The sequence below is a fragment of the Bos taurus genome, chromosome 15 (genome assembly GCF_002263795.3).
Source record: "Bos taurus isolate L1 Dominette 01449 registration number 42190680 breed Hereford chromosome 15, ARS-UCD2.0, whole genome shotgun sequence".
Lineage (NCBI taxonomy): Eukaryota > Metazoa > Chordata > Mammalia > Artiodactyla > Bovidae > Bos > Bos taurus.
The window spans coordinates 71,796,502-71,819,114 of NC_037342.1; the positions used below are offsets into that span (position 1 = coordinate 71,796,502).

At 40.9% G+C, this 22,613-nt stretch overlaps 1 protein-coding gene across 2 annotated transcripts in view; it reads right to left on the reverse strand.

The window, feature by feature from the left end:
• LRRC4C (leucine rich repeat containing 4C) overlaps positions 1–21,518 on the reverse strand; it is a 1,420,098-nt gene extending 1,398,580 nt beyond the window's left edge. For both annotated transcript variants that reach the window (XM_059875163.1, XM_059875162.1), the window contains exon 1: positions 20,730–21,518. The gene's annotated coding sequence lies outside the window, so the exon portion shown is untranslated. The remainder of the gene's footprint in view (positions 1–20,729) is intronic.
• Between the last annotated feature and the right edge of the window lie 1,095 nt (positions 21,519–22,613).

Below are 22,613 nucleotides of genomic sequence, written 5' to 3' on the forward strand. Positions count from 1 at the left end.
CAAAGTAGGGGAACTATATAAAAAAAGAAAGAGAGCAACAATTTTCAAGCAAATAACATTAGCAGGCATTGTACCTGCTGCTTGCTGCTGCTGCTGCTGCTGCTGCTCAGTCGCTTCATTCATGTCTGACTCTATGCGACCCCATAGACGGCAGCCCACCAGGCTCCCCCATCCCTGGGATTCTCCAGGCAAGAACACTGGAGTGGGTTGCCATTTCCTTCTCCAATGCATGAAACTGAAAAGTGAAAGGGAAGTCGCTCAGTCGTGTCCAACTCTTCGAGACCCCATGGACTGCAGCCTACCAGGCCCCTCCATCCATGGGATTTTCCAGGCAAGAGTACTGGAGTGGGGTGCCATTGCCTTCTCCGACCTGCTGCTTAGATTCATTTTATTATTTGGTGTCTAGACCACCATAATTCATTTAAATGATTAAATGGATATTTATAGTAAATCAATTTTATTTCAACCTGACAAGACACATAGTGAAGAAGGTTCCTGATCTCACAGATCTTGCATCCTAATGGTACAGACAGAGCAAACGCAGGACAACTGAGGGATACATAAAGTAATACGAGTTCTCAAAAATAACAAAGAGCTGAGATGGAAGATCAGTCAGAATGCTGTATGGAGAGTCTTAGCTTAATTAACTAGATGGGGGAAGCTTCTCCCAGAAGGTGCTAAATTGAGATCTAACATTGGCAAAGAAACAATGAAAAGAGTACCACGGTAAATGCCTGTAGGGGCTCTCAGAATACTAGCAAGGCTAGAGCTCTGTGAGGAAAGAAAGAATGGCAAGAGATGAAGTGGAGAAAAACAAGTAGATTTCAAGTCAAGTAACATACCACTCAAGGCTTTTTAATTTCTGGCTCTGACTCAATTTTTCCAGCCTTCTGTGTATGTGTGTGTTGCTTCAGTCATGTCCAACTCTCCGTGACTCTACGGACTAGAGCCTGCCAGGCTCCTCTGTCCATGGGGGTTCTCCAGGCAAGAATATTGGAATGGACTGCCATGCCCTCCTCCAGACTCAATTTTTCCAGCCTTAGCACTAACCTTTTACACTCTTCCTAGCCAGCAGAACTACTTTTACCCATTATTTAATCATTCCTTAATTTGATATACACTTGACATTTGAACTATAGGGTTTGAACTGGGTAGATCACTTTATAGGAGAAATTTTTTGACTATGTACTACACAGTAGTACTATGGATTGTACATCCATCCATAGTTGGTTGAAACAATGGATACAGAGGGCCAACTATAAAATTATATGTGGCTTCTCAACTCTGCAAGGGTTGGTGCCTCTAACCACCATGTTGTTCGAGAGTCAACTGTATACCATCAGTCTCCCTAACCAGGGACTCCATATCTGTAAATTCATCCTACCATGGAACAATAATACTTTTTACAAATTCATAAGTACATGACTTCCCTGGTGGCTCAGATGGTAAAAGCATCTGCCTACAAAGCAGGAGACCCAGGTTCGATCCCCAGGTCGAAAGAAATGGCACCTAACTCCAGTTCTCTGCCTGGAAAATCCCATGGACGGAGGAGCCTGGTAGGCAACAGTTCATGGGGTCGCAAAGAGTTGGACACGACTGAGTGACTTCACTTTCACTTTCAGCAACTATTCTCATAGCCTTGATATAGTATTTACAAATTGGGAAAGGAGTTTGTCAAGGCTGTATATTGTCACCCCACTTATTTAACTTATATGCAGAGTATATTATGTGAAATGCTAGGCTGGATGAAGCACAAGCTGGAATCAAGATTGCTGGGAGAAATATCAATAACCTCACATATGCAGATAACACCACTCTTATGGCAGAAAGCAAAGAGAAACTAAAGAGCCTCTTGATTAAAGTGAAAGAGAAGAGTGAAAAGTTGGTTTAAAACTCAACATTGAAAAAACTAAGAACCTGGCATCCGGTCCCATTACTTCATAGTAAATACATGAGGAATCAATGAAACAGTGAGAAACTTTATTTTTGGGGGCTCCAAAATCACTGTAGATGGTGACTAGCCATAAAATTAAAAGATGCTTGCACCTTGGAAGAAAAGTTATGACCAACCTAGACATCATATTAAAAGCAGAGACATTACTTTGCCAACAAAGGTCCATCTAGTCAAAGCTATGGTTTTCCAGTAGTCATGGATGGATATGAAAGTTGGACCATAAAGAAAGCTGAGGGCCAAAGGATTGATGGTTTTGAACTGTGGTGTTGGAGAAGATTCTTGAGAGTCCTTTGGCCTGCAAGGAGATCCAACCAATCAATCCTAAAGGAAATTAGTCCTGAATATTTATCAGAAGGACTGATGCTGAAGTTGAAACTCCAATACTTTGGCCACCTGATGTGAAGAACTGACTCATTGGAAAAGACCCTGATCCTGGGAAAGACTGAAGGTAGGAGAAGAGGGGGATGACAAAGGATGAGATGGTTGGATGGCATCACTGACTCGATGCACATGAGTTTGGGCAAGCTCCAGGAGTTGGTGATGGGCAGAGAAGTCTGGTGTGCTTCAGTCCACAGGGTCACAAAGAGTCAGACATGACTAAGAGACTGAACTGATGTATGAATGTGATGTTTGGACCATAAAGAAAGCTGAGTGCCGAAGAACTGATGCTTTTGAACTATGATGTTGGAGAAGACTCTTGAGAATCCCTTGGACTTCAAGGCAATCAAAACAGTCAAACCTAAAGGAAATCAGTCCTGAATTGTCATTGGAAGGACTTTGAAACACTTGAGTGAAATACTTTGGCCACCTGATGTGAAGAACTGACTCATTAGAAAAGACCCTGATCCTGGGAAACATTGAAGGTAGGAGGAGAAGGGGATGACAGATGATGAGATGGTTGGATGGCATCACCATCTTGATGGACATGAGTTTGGGCAAGCTCCAGGAGTTGGTGATGGACGGGGAAGCCTGGTGTGCTGCTGTTCATGAGGTCAGAAAGAATTGGACACAACTGAGTGACTGAATTGAATGGAAATATAGCATTTATATTACATTATGTTATAGATTATCTAGCAATGATTTAAAGTATATGGAAGGATGTTGCATAGGTTAGGCAAATATGATGCTATTTTATGGGGCTCCCAGGTGGCTCAGTGGCAAAGAATCTGCCTGCGATACAGGAGACATGGATTTGATCCCTGGGTTGGGAAGATCCCCTGGAGGAGTAAATGGCACCCCACTCCAGTATTCTTGCCAGAAAAATCCCATTGATTTCCCAATGAGAGAGCAGCCAGGTGGGCCACAATCCATGGGATCACAAAGAGTCAGACACAAGCAAGCAGACACGAATCCCCACCACGCTATTTTATATTAAGGACTCAAGCATCCAGGGATTTTGGTACAGAGGAGGGTGTTCTAGAGACAATTCCCCAAGGATAGTGAGGGACGACCAACTCCAGGCTGAATAAACACCTGAGAATCATGAGTAAGGGCCCCATTTTCATTATAAATGCTAAGAGGTGCTTTTAATTAATTGGCATTTTTAATTTTGGTCTGTTGAAGCAGTGATTGACATTTTTGAAAATATATATATATATTTCTGTTTAATCTGTAGAGAATTGATTAAAGGAAATAGGAGTGAAAGGGAGAAGAAATATTATTGACATGGTGTAAGCCAACAATGATGTAAGCCAACCTGGGGCCAGTGATGAATAAGAAAGCAACCGATTTCAGATATATTTTAGAGGTCTAATTTATGGTTTCTGTCCCATTTTCATTTTTCCTTTTTCATCATCAAAAGAACTATGTAAAACTTCCATCAGAAATCAAATGACAGCTACTGGAAAGCAACACCCTACACAAAAAAAATATGCAGACTTAAAAAACTTTATCCCTAAACCAAAGATTTTATCTAATTATAGTGGGGGTGGTACTAGTTAACTCTTTGTGACGATAATGCTGAGATACTAAATGAGTCATAAACATCCAGCCTTCTCAGGAGCAAAGATTTCAAGACTACTTGATATGCGTGACTAGAGAAACTCAACATAGGAGCTGCATAGGAATTGAGACAAAGATCAGATGTATTTATTGCTAAAACATTCTCAGGGAATCTGTGTGTTTTAAGCAGAGTCAAGTATGCTGGAGAAGACTCTTGAGAGTCCCTTAGACATCAAGGAGATCAAACCAGTCAATCAAAAAGGAAATCAACCCTGAATATTCACTGGGAAGCCTGATGCTGAAGCTGAAACTCCAATACTTCGGCCACCTGATGCGAAGAAATGACTCATTGGAAAAGACCCTAATGCTGGGAAAGATTGAAGGCAAAGGAGAAGATGGTAGCAGAGGATGAGATGGTTGGATGGCATCACCGACTCAATGGACATGAATCTGAGCAAACTCCAGGAGACAGTGAAGGACAGGGAAGCCTGGCATGCTGCAGGGCATGGGGTCACAAGGAGTCAGACAGGACTTGGTGATCAAACAACAAGTTTTTTGGATAAAGGATAGAGGCTCAAACTCCTTTCCTTTTCCAGCTCTTCCATTTTCTTTGTGTTAGTCTTACAGACTGAGGCGGAAGGTGAGGTAGGGTGGAAAAACAAAAGTAGTGTTCTGTAGAAGGCAAGGTGGCCGAGACAGAGACACACAGAAAGCTGGGACTTCCTCTAGAGATGAGGCCCACGGAAGTCTTCATCCTGGGACCACTCTTTCCCAGCCTCCACGTAGGGATGACCATCTGCACTGTATCCTCAATCAGAGACTTAAACTAGGGGTTTTCTTTATATTGAGCTAAAAAAGAGATCGATGTAGCTGACTTGTATCTTCTCCCTTTTGCATTCTTCCTGCCTTGAATGTAGACTAGAGGATAAGAACTTCAGTAATCATCCAGTAAACAAATGATAAATGCCAACAGAATCCCTGGCCCTGATGATATTAAGTCATGGAACCATGGCCTAGAATTGCTGGACTTCCCGTTAAGTGGCAAATTTAAATTACAATTAATTTAGGCTTCTAGAGTCAGATTACTGTTATTTGCAGCCAAGGGTTATATTAGCAGGTCCAAACATCTTCTGCTTTCAGAAATAAAACCACTTAGGAAAGTGAAGAAAAACAGAAACACAATACAACCACTATTAGTATGTCAGTATACTGCTATTCAGTCTTTCAAATTTACACATGCATGCCTACTTTCTTTATATAGTTGCTATTATACAAAGTCTTCCAGGTTATAAATTTTAATAGCTGCCTTATATCCATGTATAATTATTTTTACCCATATCTTTTTGTATGGCATGTGGCTCTATTATATTTTATCATGTAATGAACAATTTATGAGCATATTTGTGCATATCACATTTTCCATATTTCCTTAGGATAGAGTTCCAGAAAGGAATCAAGGTAAAGGAACAATTCTATGACCTGTGTGGTTTGCTGTGCTAAGTCACTTCAATCGTGTCCAACTCTGTGCGACCCCATGGACTGCAGCCCACCAGGCTCCTTTGTCCATGGGATTCTCTAGGCAAGACATACTGGAGTGGTCCTGCTCCAATTCTATGACCTACAATACATACACTGTTTTCTAAAAGTGTTATAGAAATGTATACTGCTATCAACAATGATGGTACCTGATTATTTACATTTTTTTCTACAGAGCATTAACATTTAAAAAATTGCTAATTTAATAAAAATAAGAACTTTTTATTTTTTAAGAATTTTTTGGCAAAACTAATACAATTATGTAAAGTTTAAAAATAAAATTAAATTAAAAAAATAAAAATAAAAAAAAGAATTTTTTAAAGTGATGATTTTAATTTATAACATTCTTGGGCATTTTTCTCTCTCTTTTTGCTGCCTCTTTCATATATGTAATAAGCCATGAGATTTCTATACTGTATAATCTGTAAGAGTCAATCTATCTTCAAAATGCTACCTAACAATTATATGACCTTATATATGCAGAATCTTCTACGTTGAAGAAAATGCTTTTGAAGCAGGTATGATCCCTATTCAATGAAGGAATGAAGCTGATTTCAGAAAGGGCAAATGACATGCCCTAAGTTATAGAGCTATAAAATGGAAGAACTTCCATTTTTATTTCAAGTCAAGGACTCTTTTTAGTTCAACATATTACTTTTTTGCTTCAACAATGGTGGTAAGCAATCCTCACAGTTTCAACCCTCACTTGGATAACCGATATGAAAATCAATTAACAAAGGCCTAGAAGAAACCAATCAGTGAAAAGAAACAACTTTAACAGAATGAGTCTCTATTGTTTATCACTATTTCCTTTGTCCTTTGCATATATATTATGAGCACTTGTAACTAAAATGTGAAATAAAGCATAGGAGAGCTAAGTCTGAGCAAAACCTCAGAGCAGAGTCTGTCATGAGCAGGGCAAAAGCAAATTTTATAGATAAAAGTTTGTAAACCCTAATGCTATGGGACACACTATGGGACTTCTCTGGTGGCTCAGACAGTAAAGAATCTGCCTGCAATGCAGGAGACCTGGGTTCGATCCCTGGGTCAGGAAGATCCCTTGGAGAAGAGAATGGCAACCCACTCCAGTACTCTTACCTGGAGAATCCCATGGACAGAGGAGCCTGGCTGGGTACAGCCCTTGGGGTCGGAAAAATTGTTAAGCTTGTCCACGTTCCAATTAAGTATAGCTGTGTAAAAAACCATGCCAGGACATAGAAACATAAAGATTTCTTGTATCTAACTATTCTACGTATTGGATGAGCAGCTGTTTTGCTCCGTTCACCTTAATTCACTCATGCAGCTAACATTTAGCTGAGAAGACACTGAGATGAAAAGATCAAGGTGGCCTTACTCACATTCCCAGCAGTTGGAGCTGGGTTTAGATAACATGATAGGAGGAGAAAGGGTGTAGGTCAGCTTTCCTCTCTGTGACCTCCACTAGGCTAGATTACTGTCTTTCTTGGGGGTCTCAGGACAACTCTCCAAAGGAAAAAGTAAGGCTTCCTAAGGCCTATCCTTGTAGGTTATAGAATATCATTTCTCCCACATTTGAGTAAAAGCAAGTCACAAGGCTATTCAGACTCAAGGGGTGAGAAGATAGATTCCACATTTTTCTGGGAGTTAATTGGCATGGATGTAGCAGGATATATGGAATTTGTGGCCATATTTTTCTTTTCACTAGAGAGTATCAATGATAAGTGTGGTCCTTTGCCACCCACCAAAAAGGCAACAAGTACATTCTTGCCGGACTATGTGCATGAAAACTATTTTAAATTTAACAAGCAAAGTCATTAGGTATAGAATAAAGTAAAAAGGAATTCTGAAGCTACAAAACTTAAAACTCAAGCAAAAATACTACGTTGAATATCCAATTACAGTTCTGTAATGAGTTTAGATGTATTACAGAAAAAAAATTTAAAACATAAAAAGCAGGTGATCAGAGTAAGCCATCATGTTAATTATGCTGATCTGGGCTTGGAAGCCATATTTTAGCACTAACTTGCTATGCATGTGACTCCTTGGTAGAGTATAATCTCCTTTGAAACAGGATCTGTGTTTTCTCAAATCCCAGCTCCCAGCTCTGATAATAGCTGTAGTATTATCTGTAAGACACTTAAGTTCTCTAAGCTTCAGTTTCCTCATCTGCAAATTAAAAATAACAGTAATATTACTTGCTTATATTTATACTGAGAATTGAACAAATCTAAGTTTACCTCTATTATTGACATAGAATTATCAGTAACTAATAAAAACAAATGGGATATGTAACTAGCAAGTGCCTGGTTTCCAATTACAAATTCTCCTAAGCCCATTCTGAAACTGTTAAAGCACTGTGGAAAACATATACTTAATTATTTAAATTGTGCATTGTTCTCTGAGATTGCAAAGGATGAGATTTTTCAATCACAAGAAAGCTGGGTGGGTAACTTGCTTTTTATTTTGTCCCCCAAATAGGTTTATTGAGAGAATTTAGGAAGCAAGGGGCCTGAGAATATATGAAGAATGACTTCTAAGAAAAACTTAGTAGATGAAAGGACTTTAAGTGACAAGATTCCAAGGTAATAATACCTACTGAAGTGCTCAGGATGGTAGGGTATACCTCAAAGCATATAATAAAATTTAACTAGATGTAGCACTACAATTTGCCACATAACAATGTTCCAATTGTAAACCACATTCTGATTCCGTTAAAACAAAATAGTTTTCTTGGAACCATAAAACAATGAACTTCCATTGATTGCTTTTTCCTGAGAGAGAGAAAGAAACTGAACTATTTCTATGTACACAGAGATCCATTTTGTACAAATATTTGTATATTTCATGATCAACTTCACCTACTGCAGAGGGATGTGTGGTTGTACGTGTGTGTGTGTGTGTGCACACAAATGAGCATGCCTGTGTGGTGTGTGTTATTAACATCTTTTAGGCTTACTTGCAGTTTTGTCTTCTTGCCATACCAGCTTTGCTTCCCTAGCAGTCTTTTTTCTCTACATTGCTCCTTCACTAATTGGGCAAATGTGATAATTTGTAATGGGTCTCCAACTCATTAGTGTAATTTAGTCAGGTTCTACTGTATTTCACCAGACATACCAACCAGGCGGCCACACACATCTGCTTTTGGAGCGCTATTTCATAAGCATCCACAAAATTTCGGCTTTAAAATTGAGAAATGATTGCCCCTTAATCAGCTATTTGTTATACTGAGCTACATAAATATATGCAGTGTCATCCATAAATAATCTTAGGGTAGAACACAGCAACAATTAACATTTGCATAGAGCTTTAAAGTTTACAAAGCTTTTTCTTACATATCCAAACAAAACCCCAGGTATTCTCCTGTAAGGGAAACTATTATATAATTTTTTAAATAACTTAGAAGGCAAATACCATATTTCCAAACATAAGTATCTGATTCAACCAGGCCTCTTTTATGTGATCTTGGCCATTTATTTAACCTCTCTAAGGTTGTCTTTATCTTTAACGTTTGTATAATTTTTTTTCAGGTCATTACATTTTTGATAATAAATATAAGGCTCTAGATACCCAGCAAATGCTAAACTAATGCTAGTTGTAACATGATCCAAATTTTGCAGACAGGAATATTATCCTAATTAAAAGATGTTTACATCAAATGACAGAGAAATAAAATAGTTGTAAAGTTTATAACTAGGGTTGCAAGTTGGAAAGACTTGGAGTTATTATGAAAGGTAGTTCCCACCCCTCACTCTTGGCAAGAAGGCAGGAGACTTGAGTATTACAGCTTCACACTACAAGGCAGGAGATAGCAGAGACAATGAAGTCCTTCGTGGCTTATCATAAAACCATGTGAGTGTCTGGACCTGAGACTGGAACAAAAGGTGAAGATTTGAAAGCGGTCGGATATGTCACCAAAGAAGAAGGTAGACCCAAGACAGGTATCAGAAAACTTGGAGTAGAGGGTGACACTAAGGGTATAAAGAGCCAGAGGGAGGGAAGCAGGCAATCAGGAAGTTCTAGCAAGCTAGCTGGTGATATGGTGATCTGAATAAACATCAGCGACAGGAGCTGTGCCCAACACTGACTTTTTTGCATCTTCTGTGACCCCCAGTTGGTAAAAGGGCAAAGGGAAAAGATGACAGGAACAGGGAAATATCTCCGTATATCCTGGACCCTGAAATCAATAACCATTCCTGGAGATGGTGTATGTGTGTGCTCAGTAACTCAGTTGTCTGACTCTCTGACTCTTTTGTGACCCCAAGAACTGTAGCACGCCAGGCTCCTCTGTCCACAGGATTGTCCAGGCAAGAATACTAGAGCGGTACATGTAAGTTTTTCTGGAACCATACTCAGCCCCAAACAGGAAGAGGAAATTATACCTTTTTTTTTTCTGTTTCTGAATCTCACATCTCTGTTCTCATCAGGGGACAGAGTAAAGGCATAATTTAAACAGCAACCTGGCAGGTCACTCTGTACTTGCACATCTCCTCCCCCACCCCAGAGAGGGACAGTAATTACTAAAGAGTCAATTTGATTGAATGGCTCCCTCTTGATGAGCAGAAACCTCTGTGGCTTCTTCAAGTAGATGACATGCTCAGAATTAAAGCTGACCATCTTCAAAGAGTAGGTTCCCCCGTGGCTTAGAGGTGAAGAATCTGTCTGTAATGCAGGCGACTTAGGTTCAATCCCTTGGTTGGGAAGATCCCCAGAGAAGGAAATGGCAACCCTCTCCAGTATTCTAACCTGTAGAATCCCATGGACACTGGAGCCTGGTGGGTTACAGTCCATGGGTTTGCAAAGAGTCGGGCATGACTTAGTGACTAAACAACAACAACAGCATCTTCAAAGAGTATCCCTTCTGTTTCTCCTGGATTCTCACCTTGGATCCAACTTGAAAGTCAAGAAAAAATGACATTCCATAAAAGTAACTGGCAAATTTCTAAATGTATTGTTGTGGAACTATCATCCCTCTGGCTTGTGAGGAAGCGAAACCGCCATCTACTTACAGCAGAAAAAGTGCCCCTCAAATCTCCAAGAACTCCAAATTAAAGAACTGGGAAGGTCACAGAGCAGCCGTCCTAGCAACTCTTGATGGCTGCACCAAGCACCATTCCATCCTGAGCTGGCAGCTCATAGGCACGCTCCTCTCTAGAACACACCATTAGAGAGGTTCGGACCATCTGTCTGCCTGACAGACCATCTGTAGAAAGCACTAGCTCCTCTTCCAGAAAAGAGAAAAGGGACATATTCAGATCTTGACGAGGACGAGAAAGTGAGGACACTAGAGAGATGAGGCTTCATGCCTTTGTTTCCAAGCCCTCTTTACAGGGATCACTGGCAGAAAAGGAAAGAAGTCCAGGAAAACGATTGAAGATAGAACATATTATAGCTAAACAGAAAACAATATTCACTCACAAGAAGAGCATAGACTCCTTTAAAACAGAGAAAAACAGAAAGCACTGTATATGGCTTTAAGTGCTTGGCAGGATTAAGTTCAGGATGGGAGGAATCCAGGCACTCAGTCTCAGAGCCAGAAGCACCTAGACAAGCGTCAAGTCCTGCAGGTAATGACTCACTTCCTAGGGCACATCAGAGTCCTCTGAGTCTCAATTTCCTCCTTTGTATCCTGAAAATAATGCTACTCCCTTGTCACAACTGTGACACTCCCGGCAGACCTCTGTGACAGCGTGCTGATCAGCTCATGATAGCTCTTGTGCTAATTTTGTGATTTTCTTTCAAGGCCTTCAGGGGGCTTATCCCATAACTTTTTTCTTACCAACTGCGAGTTCGAAGGGAAAAAAATCACATTGTGTACAACTTTGTTTTCCACATTGTAACTGTAATATAATAGTAAACGTACTAGGTGTTCAGTAAACACATTGAACAAATGACGCTACTGAAATGACCACAGAAGCAAAGGATGTATAATCCACAAAAGCATCCACTAAGAACTCTGATTTGTTTAGGCAAGAGGGATCTTGCCCTAGATCCAAGACTCAGTTCTTCGGTTCAGGAGTAGATACACACACACACACACACACACACACACACACACACACACACACACACGACGCTGCACTGTTTAGTCACTCAGTTGTGTCCAACTCTTGTGACCCCATAGACTGCAGCGCACCAAGCTCCTCTGTCCATGGTATTTCCCAAGCAAGAATACTGGAGTGGGTTGCCATTTCCTTCTCCAGAGGATCTTCCTTGCCCAGGGATCAAACCTGTATCTCCTGTATTTGCAGGTGGATTCTTTACCACTGAGCCACTAGGGAAGCCCATACATACAATATATACACATACACACTCATATATATGTGTATGTGTGTGTGTGTACATATATATAGATACGTATGTGTGTATAAATCTCTGGTATTTATGTACATGTGTACATATGTGTTTGTGTATTTTTCCCCTTGGTCAAGTGACTCTTGGGAGAAAAACATACACCAGATAGGGAGAACAGAATTCCATTGAGTCTAAACTTGGGAAAAGTGCACCTGTGCCTATAGTGATGGGAAAGGTGAGATGAAAACCAGACTTGAGACTGAAAATCAGACAGATCAAGGAAGCAAAAAGAGATAAAGGAAGTAGAATCGATCTGATGAACACAGGAAGAACTCAGCCACTTGTTCTTGAGAGACTCCAGGTCATGAGAATGACTGCAGTCCAGAGACATACAAAAAATAAATAAATAAATAAATAACCTGCATGCATATATGCAGATGGGCACTGCAATCAGAACAGGTTGGTTGATAAAATGTTTAATGTGTAATAACAGCTCAGGTTTCCTGGCAGATGAAAGATCTTGAGCAAAAGTCACATATTAAACATGGCTTTCCTTCTGAAGAAGGGCAAGTAGAGTTTTATCCTTGTGTGTATTCATATTTAATATGTTTATTTTCACTATACATAGTGAATGTCTCCAACAGGAAAAAAAATAGCAAACCCACCAGTTTTTGTGTTACTAATTATTTGCCTGTTTTCAGGTTTTTAGGAAAGAATTTGCCTTTACTAACATGATTGTTCCAAAAGCTTGCACTTCACACATTTCTTGCTTTGCTATCCAAATATTTGTCTCAGTCTGTAAGGAAAACTTTTCTCTAATGAAACACTTGTTTCATATCAGGTATCTGCAAGATTCCAGGTATATACAAAGATTTTCATTCAAATCACTTTTCAAAAGAAGTACACCCTGAATCATTGTGTATTTACTTGGTCCTTCCTTTTGTGACTTGTTACCTGCAACACGAATATAGTGCTAAAAATCTAAAGCACCTACATAAAGGATTTAAATCTGCCATACTGGAATGGTTCACTGTCAAACACTTAAAAATGCAGACATTTTTGCTCATAATATTAAAAAAAGGAATAGCCAGAAAACCATAAACTGAAAAAAATAATCCCTGAAATACCTACATTAAATATAAAAGCTAGAGAAATTTTACAGGGATGAAAGAAAAGGCAGAGTTGAAATTTTCTGTTCTCTTTGTCAGGATAAAGTCAAAGGAAGATGGTCTTCTTTTTATCAAAAAATCTTTCAAAATATGACCCTTTCTCCTGTTTATAGCCACGCATTGAACTGTATCCCCAAGCCCACAACATTTTAGGATCTGACTCAAGAAAGAATTCCTCAGCTCATGAAATTCTGACTTGGTCCTCTTTCTTTCTCTAGTCTCTGCAACAAATCACTCTTTTTCCATCAATATGTTCCCCACTGACATCAGTGCTGCTGAAAGATAATTTTCCTCCTCTCTTTCATATTTTTATGGCCAGACAGACACGCATATTCGCTTTTCTGTTCATTGATGTGAGGTGGCAATTTGTATAACCTCTGGTACTGTGGAGTGCGGGAAGATCTATGTGCAAAGTGAGGTTGCTAAACTACTACCATACACAATACTATTAGTACTGCTAATTATCATGTCGATGAATATAACTATTGTTATTATGGGATGTCTTTTATTGAGCACTGACTAAACCCTAATCTCTGTTCTAGGTCCTTTATAAATATTATTTTCCCTTACCCGTTTTATAATAATCCTACAAGGTGAGAAAAGACAATATGGGTATAAAGGTAGTCTGCACAAAGTTACATAATTAACGAGTAGAGAAACATGTTGAGAGATACTTCTCAAAAGGTACCTTCTGTAAATACAGCCCAATGCTACTTACTATTTACTGTTGCAGTAGAGACTTTCAGTTCTTTACTTTGTTCCTTGTCCTGTAACTTCAGTGGTTTAACACCTTTGCCATTACTCCCCATGCCATCAAATATTCCAATATGACTTTGGCAACGGTCAAAGTTTAATGGAGATTTACCTCAAGCTATGCACGCCTCCCGGAGAAGGTGATGTCACCCCACTCCAGTATTCTTGCCTGGAAAATCCCATGGACAGAGGAGCCTGGTAGGCTGCCGTCTATGGGGTCACACAGATTCGGACACAACTGAGCAACTTCCCTTTTCACTTTTCACTTTCATGCATTGGAGGAAATGGCAACCCACTCCAGTGTTCTTGCCTGGAGAATCCCAGGGACGGGGGAGCCTGGTGGGCTGCCGTCTATGGGGTCACACAGATTCGGACACAACTGAGCAACTTCCCTTTTCACTTTTCACTTTCATGCATTGGAGGAAATGGCAACCCACTCCAGTGTTCTTGCCTGGAGAATCCCAGGGACGGGGGAGCCTGGTGGGCTGTCTATGGGGTCACACAGAGTTGGACACGACTGCAGTGACTTAGCAGTATGCATGCCTCCAGAGGCCCCCCCAAATGTGGCACTGAATATACTTTATCAGGGACCCACTGGTTCAGGGAATTGGCCCTTCAGAGGTCCCTTGGAGACACTGAGACCACATCTTTCTGTGGAAAGAGTGAGTTTTGTTATGGAAACAAGATTATTTGATTGGTATTTAGAGAAAGCTTGCTCTACACTGTCTGTATCTGGGGATTTATGTAAAGAAGCATTGTTTGCAACCTAAACAGCAACAAAACATGGGAGAGAAGAAAATACATGGGCTATGAAGTGAACTGGTATTTGGAGCAAAGAAATGGATCACTTTTCACATCATCTGTAATATAAGAACAATAACACTATTTTATTGATTTTTGAGAAATATCAGTAAAAATCTAATCTACTTAGTATACTGCCTGACACCTAGAATATATTCATTGAATATATGACAGAACTGACTATAATTTAGTGTATTTTCTAGATGTGTGCTGGCAATACAATCTGTGATACATCACACAAGAAATTTCCTTATTTCCTTGCAGTACTCTAACCATGAAACCTGATGCTTGAGGTTTTGGTAAAGGCCAGTGAACTTGTGTTTGTCATTTTGACCAACTGTCTTCCCTCTTTTCCTTTTCACTCTAATGAGATCTCGATTGTAAGGAACACAGCCTCAAAATACAGGAAGCCTGGATGCTGCCTTCCCTCTCAGCAAGCCATAAAATAGACTTCATCCATTCATTATAAGGACAGAAAGAACCCACAATCTGAAGGACAAAACCTTGCTCCCTTCCTGCACACGAAAGGCTGACTTTGCAGAACAGAAATACCTGGGTCGAGTGGTACCAGCCGTGCAGAGTTAGCAAAGCCGAATCAGACTCGTCACTGACAGCTCAGCTCAGCTACATTAATAGGAACAAGGATTTTTACATCTTTTGCAATATGTTCTTGAACTAAATAAAGGTCATACACAATGACAGAGCCCCACATAGGTCAGATTCCAGCAGAGGACTCCTGATACTGTTTAACCATCAAGTCCAAACTCCAGGAGGCAGCCGTGAAGACTGCAGCATGCCCTGTCCAAATGCAGGAATTGCAGCCAAGAGATAGAGCAGGAGAGTCCTTCTACATCCCCCGCAGCAATGACTGCAGTGCTTGTACCTGTTAGGTGTTTAATAAATACACAGCCTTTCACTGACTGTGAACAAAATGAGAGGTTAGATAAAGAGCAATGTTAACACCACTTGCTGACATGTGAACTGTTTCTGCAACCACGTATGGATGGGTGCACATGCTTCTCGCTACTTATATTCAGTATCATTTCAGAAGTTGTAAGCGTAAATGAGGTGACACCTGGGAAGGGCACTCCTTGCTCTGAGAAAGAACCTGATGAAACCATGGTATATGAAATTAGGTAATTTACAGAAAACTAGCTTTCTCTCTCCAGTTTTGCTTACATCTCAGATTATATTTGGGACTTTTACCTCTGTGTCAATTAGATAAATACACTGAATTAGGAAGGCCTTTCTAATTTTAAGCCAGACAAAGAGGAAAGAAACTTTATATGCAAACTACCTGTAGACTTCCAATTTTGTGTCAAGCATTTGACCAAGAATTATGTATGGACAGAGGAGCCTGGTGGACTACAGTCCATGGGGTCACAAAGAGTTGGACATAACTTAGTGACTAAAGAACAACAGTTTATAAAATCATTTATTCATTCATCACAAATGCCCTCTGAACGACTGGTCCTTCCTGTTTTATAGATTGGATGGCTGAATATCTAGGAGATTAGGTGAAAAGAAAGTGAAAGTGAAGTTGCTCAGTCCTCTCCGACTCTTTGCGGCCCCATGGACAGTAGCCTACCAGGCTCCTCCGTCCATGGGATTCTCTAGGCAAGAACACTGGAGTGGGTTGCCATTGCCTTCTCCAATGTGTGAAACTGAAGTCGCTCAGTCGTCTCTGACTCTTTTCGAACCCCTGGACTGTAGCCCACCAGGTTCCTCGGTCCATGGGATTCTCCAGGCAAGAGTACTGGAGTGGGGTGCCATTTCCTTCTCCAAGGAGATTAGGTATCTGACCCCAAATCTCTCCATGTCAAAAGCCAGTTCCCATCACTGCCACATCTCCTGCCATCATGATTCAACTCCGCATTTTAGTCCTGGTCCATCTACCCACCAAATGTAATCAGTGTGACAATCATCATGATCTATGCTGCCACTACAAATAAATACCTTACTGATACAACTTTCAAGCTTAACTCAAATTCTAGTCAGTAGCATCATTGCAACTGAGCGACTTCACTTTCACTTTTCACTTTCATGCACTGGAGAAGGAAATGGCGACCCACTCCAGTGTTCTAGCCTGGAGAATCCCAGGGACGGGGGAGCCTGGTGGGCTGCCATCTATGCGGTCGCACAGAGTCGGACATGACTGAAGCGACTTAGCAGCAGCAGCAGCAGCAGCAGCAGCATTGTGGACTAGAGTTTTCTGAATCCTGCAAACTTTATAAGGACCTGTCCATCGCCATACAAAAGGCTATTTAAGTTTTTCTTGTCCTTTCTGGATACCCAGTGCGCATGGATTCAGGTCATTACACATTTCCTAATTTTTTTATGAATTTAAAATTACATCTCCTATAAATCGGTCATTTACCTATACATGTATGCAGGCACATATGCACATACATGTACACACAAATACACAAAAAACTAAGAATATACCACAAAAACTACTGAGAAGAGGTATATTCAACACACATGAGAAACACCCAAATTACAATAATGCAAATATTGATCATCATCATGAAAAAAAAGATAAGCACTGCTTAATCAATTTAACTTAAAATTATACTGTTCACTCTGTTTTGCAGTTTTGAACCATACAAGAACTTATTGTTACTATAGTACCTTACATTTTTCTATAGCAATGTATAATTACAGGTCATTTTCTTCTGTAATATTTCATCATATTCCTCACAACAGCAAGTGAAGAATGCTTTTCTTAACTATATAGAAGGAAATTGGGGTCCTTTGAGTGACTTACGTACCATTAAGCAGCACTGTCAAGGCTTTAGTGACACCTTCGTTTTCTCAATCTGGGGTTTCCTTTCTCCTGATTCTAACTCCAGTTTGCACTCTTGGCCTCAACTTAGCCGTGGTTACTGAGTCCTGAACGGCAATGCAGATAAGTGAGAGAATTGACATGGACATTTGCAAAGCCCCTGTCCTTTTCACACTTCACTGAATCCATTTCTTCTTTTGTACCTTACTAGCAGACCCTAAGCAGTTGTTTTTAAGTATGAAAACAACAGAAGAACACATAAACACGTCTGTCATCACAGGGTGCATCTCCTTCATCCCAAGAGTCAGCATCTTCTTCTGTGAGCTAATGCTCTCACCCATCAGCATTAGCCCCCATAGCAGCATCAGTTCATGGAGCCAACATACAGCTCCAGACTGTTGTAATGACTCAGCAATCAAAGCTTCAAGTTTCGGAGGCTGGGTCCTCAACCACCTCCAGGGCCAGAGCTCTAAGAGCTCCTTTCCGTTCTTCAACTTACTGGGTGATCTTTCTGGCTTCCTTTAAAGGTTCTCAGTAGCTGACTTTCCAGCTGTCAGCTCTGTTTGTTGTGGAAGGAAAGAGCCATTCATGTGTTAAGTGCCCTGGGTTTCAAAAACACAGAAGCACTCTGGAGAATGTTGGGCCTGGCTGGTTCACTTGAGCAAAGATCCACAGAAAGGCTGGCCAGCTGACTGCGACTAAATGGAGAAGGAACTGGAATTAACTCAAGGCAACACTTTCCCAATTCATTCTTTTCAAAGTAGGACCCTGCATCTATTCCCTCTAGGGGACTCAGCCTTTTCTTTGGCAAGTCTGACATGCTACTTTGACTGAGATGGAAAGCTTCTTTGCTTTTCCTTTCTTCTTTTTCCTTTCTTTTCTGAACTCACTAAGCAGGAAAACCCACCCCGTTAAGCTGTGAAATACAACACAAAGCCGGAAAAGACAAAAGAAAGCCAGTGGATCTGGAGCCAGTTCTGAATACAAGTTGTCACCACCGTTGCTTGGACTGGAGCTGATAATGAAGACACAGTTACGGTTGCCCAGGTAGGATCAGGAAAACTTAAGTTCTGGGGAGCCGCTTTGCTCACCGCTTGAGCCGTGATCAGAAACTCCTGAGTTGGCACATACTCCACTTCTATTATTAGCCTAAAATCAGTGATAATGAAAGTGTTGCTATGGCTAGAAGTTTCCCTCATTACAATGATTAAATCTCACATACACAAAAGCCAAGATGTTATCCTTACTATTTTTTTTTTTTTTTTGGAAAGATGGTGTTGAGAATAATCTATGCAATTAATTTTTACCAACACCACAAGTCTAAATATACCCAAACTGGGTGAGAATGTGAATGGGAGGAGGAACAGTCAAAATGAAATACCCTCAATAAAAAGAGGCACGAATTTGCGAACTTCCAGAATGGCATTTTCAGAGGGCTTCTCTTTATGCAGAACTGCCCTGACACAAAATAGATGACGTCAAACACTGGCCTCTGTACCTGGCACTGGCCACGTTAAGAGCTGCAGGCTAACGGAGAGCTGACCAACACGAAGAACGGTGATGGTCCCGGCAGACCTGGACAAGCTCCAACCCCCTGACACAACCCACAGGCACTTGCGGCATCAGGGCTTTGCTCTCTCCCTAGAATAGGAAACTTTGTGTTTCTTGTTTATATATGAAACTCGCCTTCAGGCTTCATGAGTACAGGGCTATTCCTAGGCTATTTTCTCCACAAAGAAAATGAAATTTTATTCAGGATTTGTCCTATATCGAAGTCATTTAAAAATAATAAAAAGCCCCATCTCTTGATAAGGAGCATGTACCTCGAGTCTATGAGTAACAGAAGAAAATACCCTGAGCAGAAATAGTTGGCAAGAAAGACGCATCATAAACTACACTGACAAAGTTTACCCATAGGCTTTTTTTTTTTAAACCCAGAGTACAGTGTGGAGTACGTATCAGTTACAGGATGAAAAAGGGGAGGAATCTTTTAACAGCTGCCCTTCTTTAACTGGTTCACAAATATTTTTATGCAAAAAACATCAAATAGATGACAGCCTATGGCAATACCTGAGTCTAATCTCATGTTTAAGTATATTTAAAAAAATTTTTTTAGCTTCTGGATTTTCAAAAAACTTCTTTTAGGAAAAAGAAATAATATTGTTTTGAATATGATCTTTCACATCTCCCAACTTGGCTCTCATAAATCTTTGATCATCTCTATCAATCGTCTCTGAATAAAATTTCTTACGTTACAATTTGCGACATATCTCTGTCCACAGACATCCTAAGAAACCCTTATGCCTGCCCACCCTGCCTGGCTGACAGTCCTTGTCATCTCTTCTATAAATAAGCTCACAGTAAGAGTTCAAGCTGGCTAACATTCCATAAAATATTACTACTCCTTTTAGAAGGAACCATCCATAGGCTTTGACTTAAGCTGTATTGCTTTCACTTCGGGTCTCAGCAATTTAGAAATATATTTATGAGGGATTCTAACTTCTTGAGAAAAGCTAAGTGATGCCAGTACAGAGATAAAAATACTCACAGATACAGGAACACAGAGGCTATCACAGTGAAATGGTGTTTTGCTTTAATTAAATAACCTCAGAATGGAAACAGGTAAAATACTGTCTACGTTTTGCTTTGAAGGAAAGGAAAAAGAAAAGAAAAAATGCTAACCATGGGGAAACACTAAAGGGACTGAGTTGGCAAGATGTTTGACTAAAGTCACCTGAATTCTTGATGCTGCGTGTTTGCTTTTACAGCCAAGAGTAGACAATTAAGAGCAATTTGCAGCCACACTCCCTTCTCTAGGGACCACATAGGTAAAGGGATGTTCCAAAATGAGAGACACTAGTCTTAAACAGGGGACACTGCATACGGAAAGGTTAATGAGATGCAGGAGCAAGAGAATCAGTGCAAAAAAGAGAGGCTCAAAATACTAAACAATTTCCACTTTGTTCTCATTTGCTCCAGTTAAGAGCTCTCGAAACAGCTTTCTTTAGTCCACACATTCCTTACTCCTAGATCAGATTTAACTATTTAAGGAAAAAAAACATGCTATGGGGAAAAAAGTCCTCTATTAAGTTATCGTAAAAGTCCGGATTGTACCCCCAACCCCCATCCTCTAAGCAGACACACTTTTACGTTTAACTCAGAGCCCCTGCCAGTAGCTTTTTCTAATTTTTTCCCCTCAAATTTAAAGAGGATGTCAAAGAGGGAGAAGCCTAGAATTATTTTTTCTTTCCAGATTTCCTAAATGCAGAATTCACTGAAAATACTAGATGAATAAAAGGTGTAAACAACGCAAGAAGGATGGGGGGAAGGTGGTTATACAAACTGAAATAACCCCCTGGCATGACAACAGCTCCCAAATGTCACACACTGAGTTCTTCTCTGGGCATTACCACCTCTAAAAATGCACTTCTCAACTGCCTCCGGATTTCCAAAAACAAACAGGGAAACACAGACATTGCAGGAAAGCCAGGACCAGGACCCAAGCAGTCCCATGACTTACCTTCTTTATAGATCCTCAAAGTTCACCATGAAAATTTAAAATCCTCTAGTTTATCTTGCACTACTCTCCTTCCTTTTCTTCTTCTTTTTCAAGTCACACAGGAGAAAAACAATCAGTTTTCAAAGGTTCCATTGATGAGATCTTCCAGCACCAGCCAAAAAACGTGTCCAAGAGACTCCGCCAAAAAGTAAGCCCCAAACTCATCAAAGGCAACAAGAAGAAGGGGAGAGGGGAAGGAGAGGGACGCTGAAAGCTGCGGGGCGGGTGAGGGCTTGGGTCCCACGTACCCAGAGAATATATTCACGCTGGTGAAATCTACAGTACGATACACCTGCTTTGGCTGTCACACACACACACATACACGCACACACACTCGCGGACACTCACACGTTCTCCTTTCACGCAGAAGCAGGCACCCACACTCCCAAACACACACACACACTCTCACAAACCCCGTGTGATGAAACTGTCAGTAGTAACCTCCAATCGCTGCTCTGTGCTGCAGATGGTATGGCTCACGGGTTACCTTCCCCTGATCGGTGGAGGATCAAAAGAACATCCAAAAATCAAGGGGCAGCGGAGGGGGGCGGCCGGGACCAGGTCGATTCCGGATCCCTCTCCCCCAGGCAGATTCCGCCAGCCGGGAGCCAGTCAATCAGCAGGGGTGTCTGCTCGCAGGGTGCCCCGGATTATGGCAAGGTTATTCATCTTGATGCGCTACCTCCCCTGCCCCCAACACTCGGCAGCCTGCATTGAGATGATTACCAGAGCTGTGTCTGTCCCCGCTCTACTGCATTTTGCTCAGCCCCGTGCTGCTGCAAGTGAGGCACGGTGGAGGCGAGAATACTAATAAGGTGGTTAGCTACAGTTTCTTCAAGGCAGTCAGCGTGCAATTCAGCGTGTAGACTTCCCAGGGCTCTGTGTGTGTGCCTGCGTATCTGCGGCGAGAGCCGGGAATCCATCTCCGGCCAGAAGGCGAGATGGTTTGTGTCCTGCCTGGGAGGACCGTATCATCGGAATCATCACTGTCAGGCCACGGCATTGTCTAGGACAGTATTTTGTTTGCGATTAAAAAAAAAAAAGGACGAGGTGTTCATGATTTGGAAGCCTAGAGCTAGCGTTTGAATGAGAGAGAGAGCAAAAATAATGTCCAGGGAGAAAAATTAGCTTTATAAATAAGCTCCAAGGAGACGGAGGCAAAATTTTAACATGCCGCTGCCCTGGCTGTTAAATGGAAATGCAAAGCAATTTCAAAAACCAGCTCCAACCTATAAATCTCGGAACTGGCAACAAGTATCTGAATTTGACTGATGGGACCCAGGATAAATGGATTCCTGGTAATAGAAAAAGTTTGCTCATGCATTCTGCTTCCTACCCATGCACCCAGTGTATGCAGGGATCTAGGTACCGTTCATTCACTTTGAATATGGATTTAGAGTCTCTTCTTTTATGGTCTTCCTCTAATACACAGCTTTTATCACCTAAGTATCAAATCGTAGGGGATGTCTGAGTGGCATTGTGTCACTATGGGGATTGTTTGATAATTGACAACAGTATTACCATACATAACACTCTTCCATGGAATGAGTTTGGAATTTTCCGGGAAAGAAAAATCTTATATCTCTTTTATTACTAAGCCTTGAAAGAAAATATATACAAATAGGCTAAGTGAATAATTCCTCAGCCTCCAAAAGGTTAACTTTTCGTCTTCTATAATTGAGTCTCATGTTAAATTACCTCTCTTCTTTTGATAAGGATACTCAGTGAGCTCCTTAAGGTGAATTAAAGGTAGTATCTGAATAAGTAAGCCTTGGACAGTTGGAGAAGGCAGGGAAGTGTGAATTATGGAGCACTGTAATACCAGGTGTTACCAGCAGATGTCAC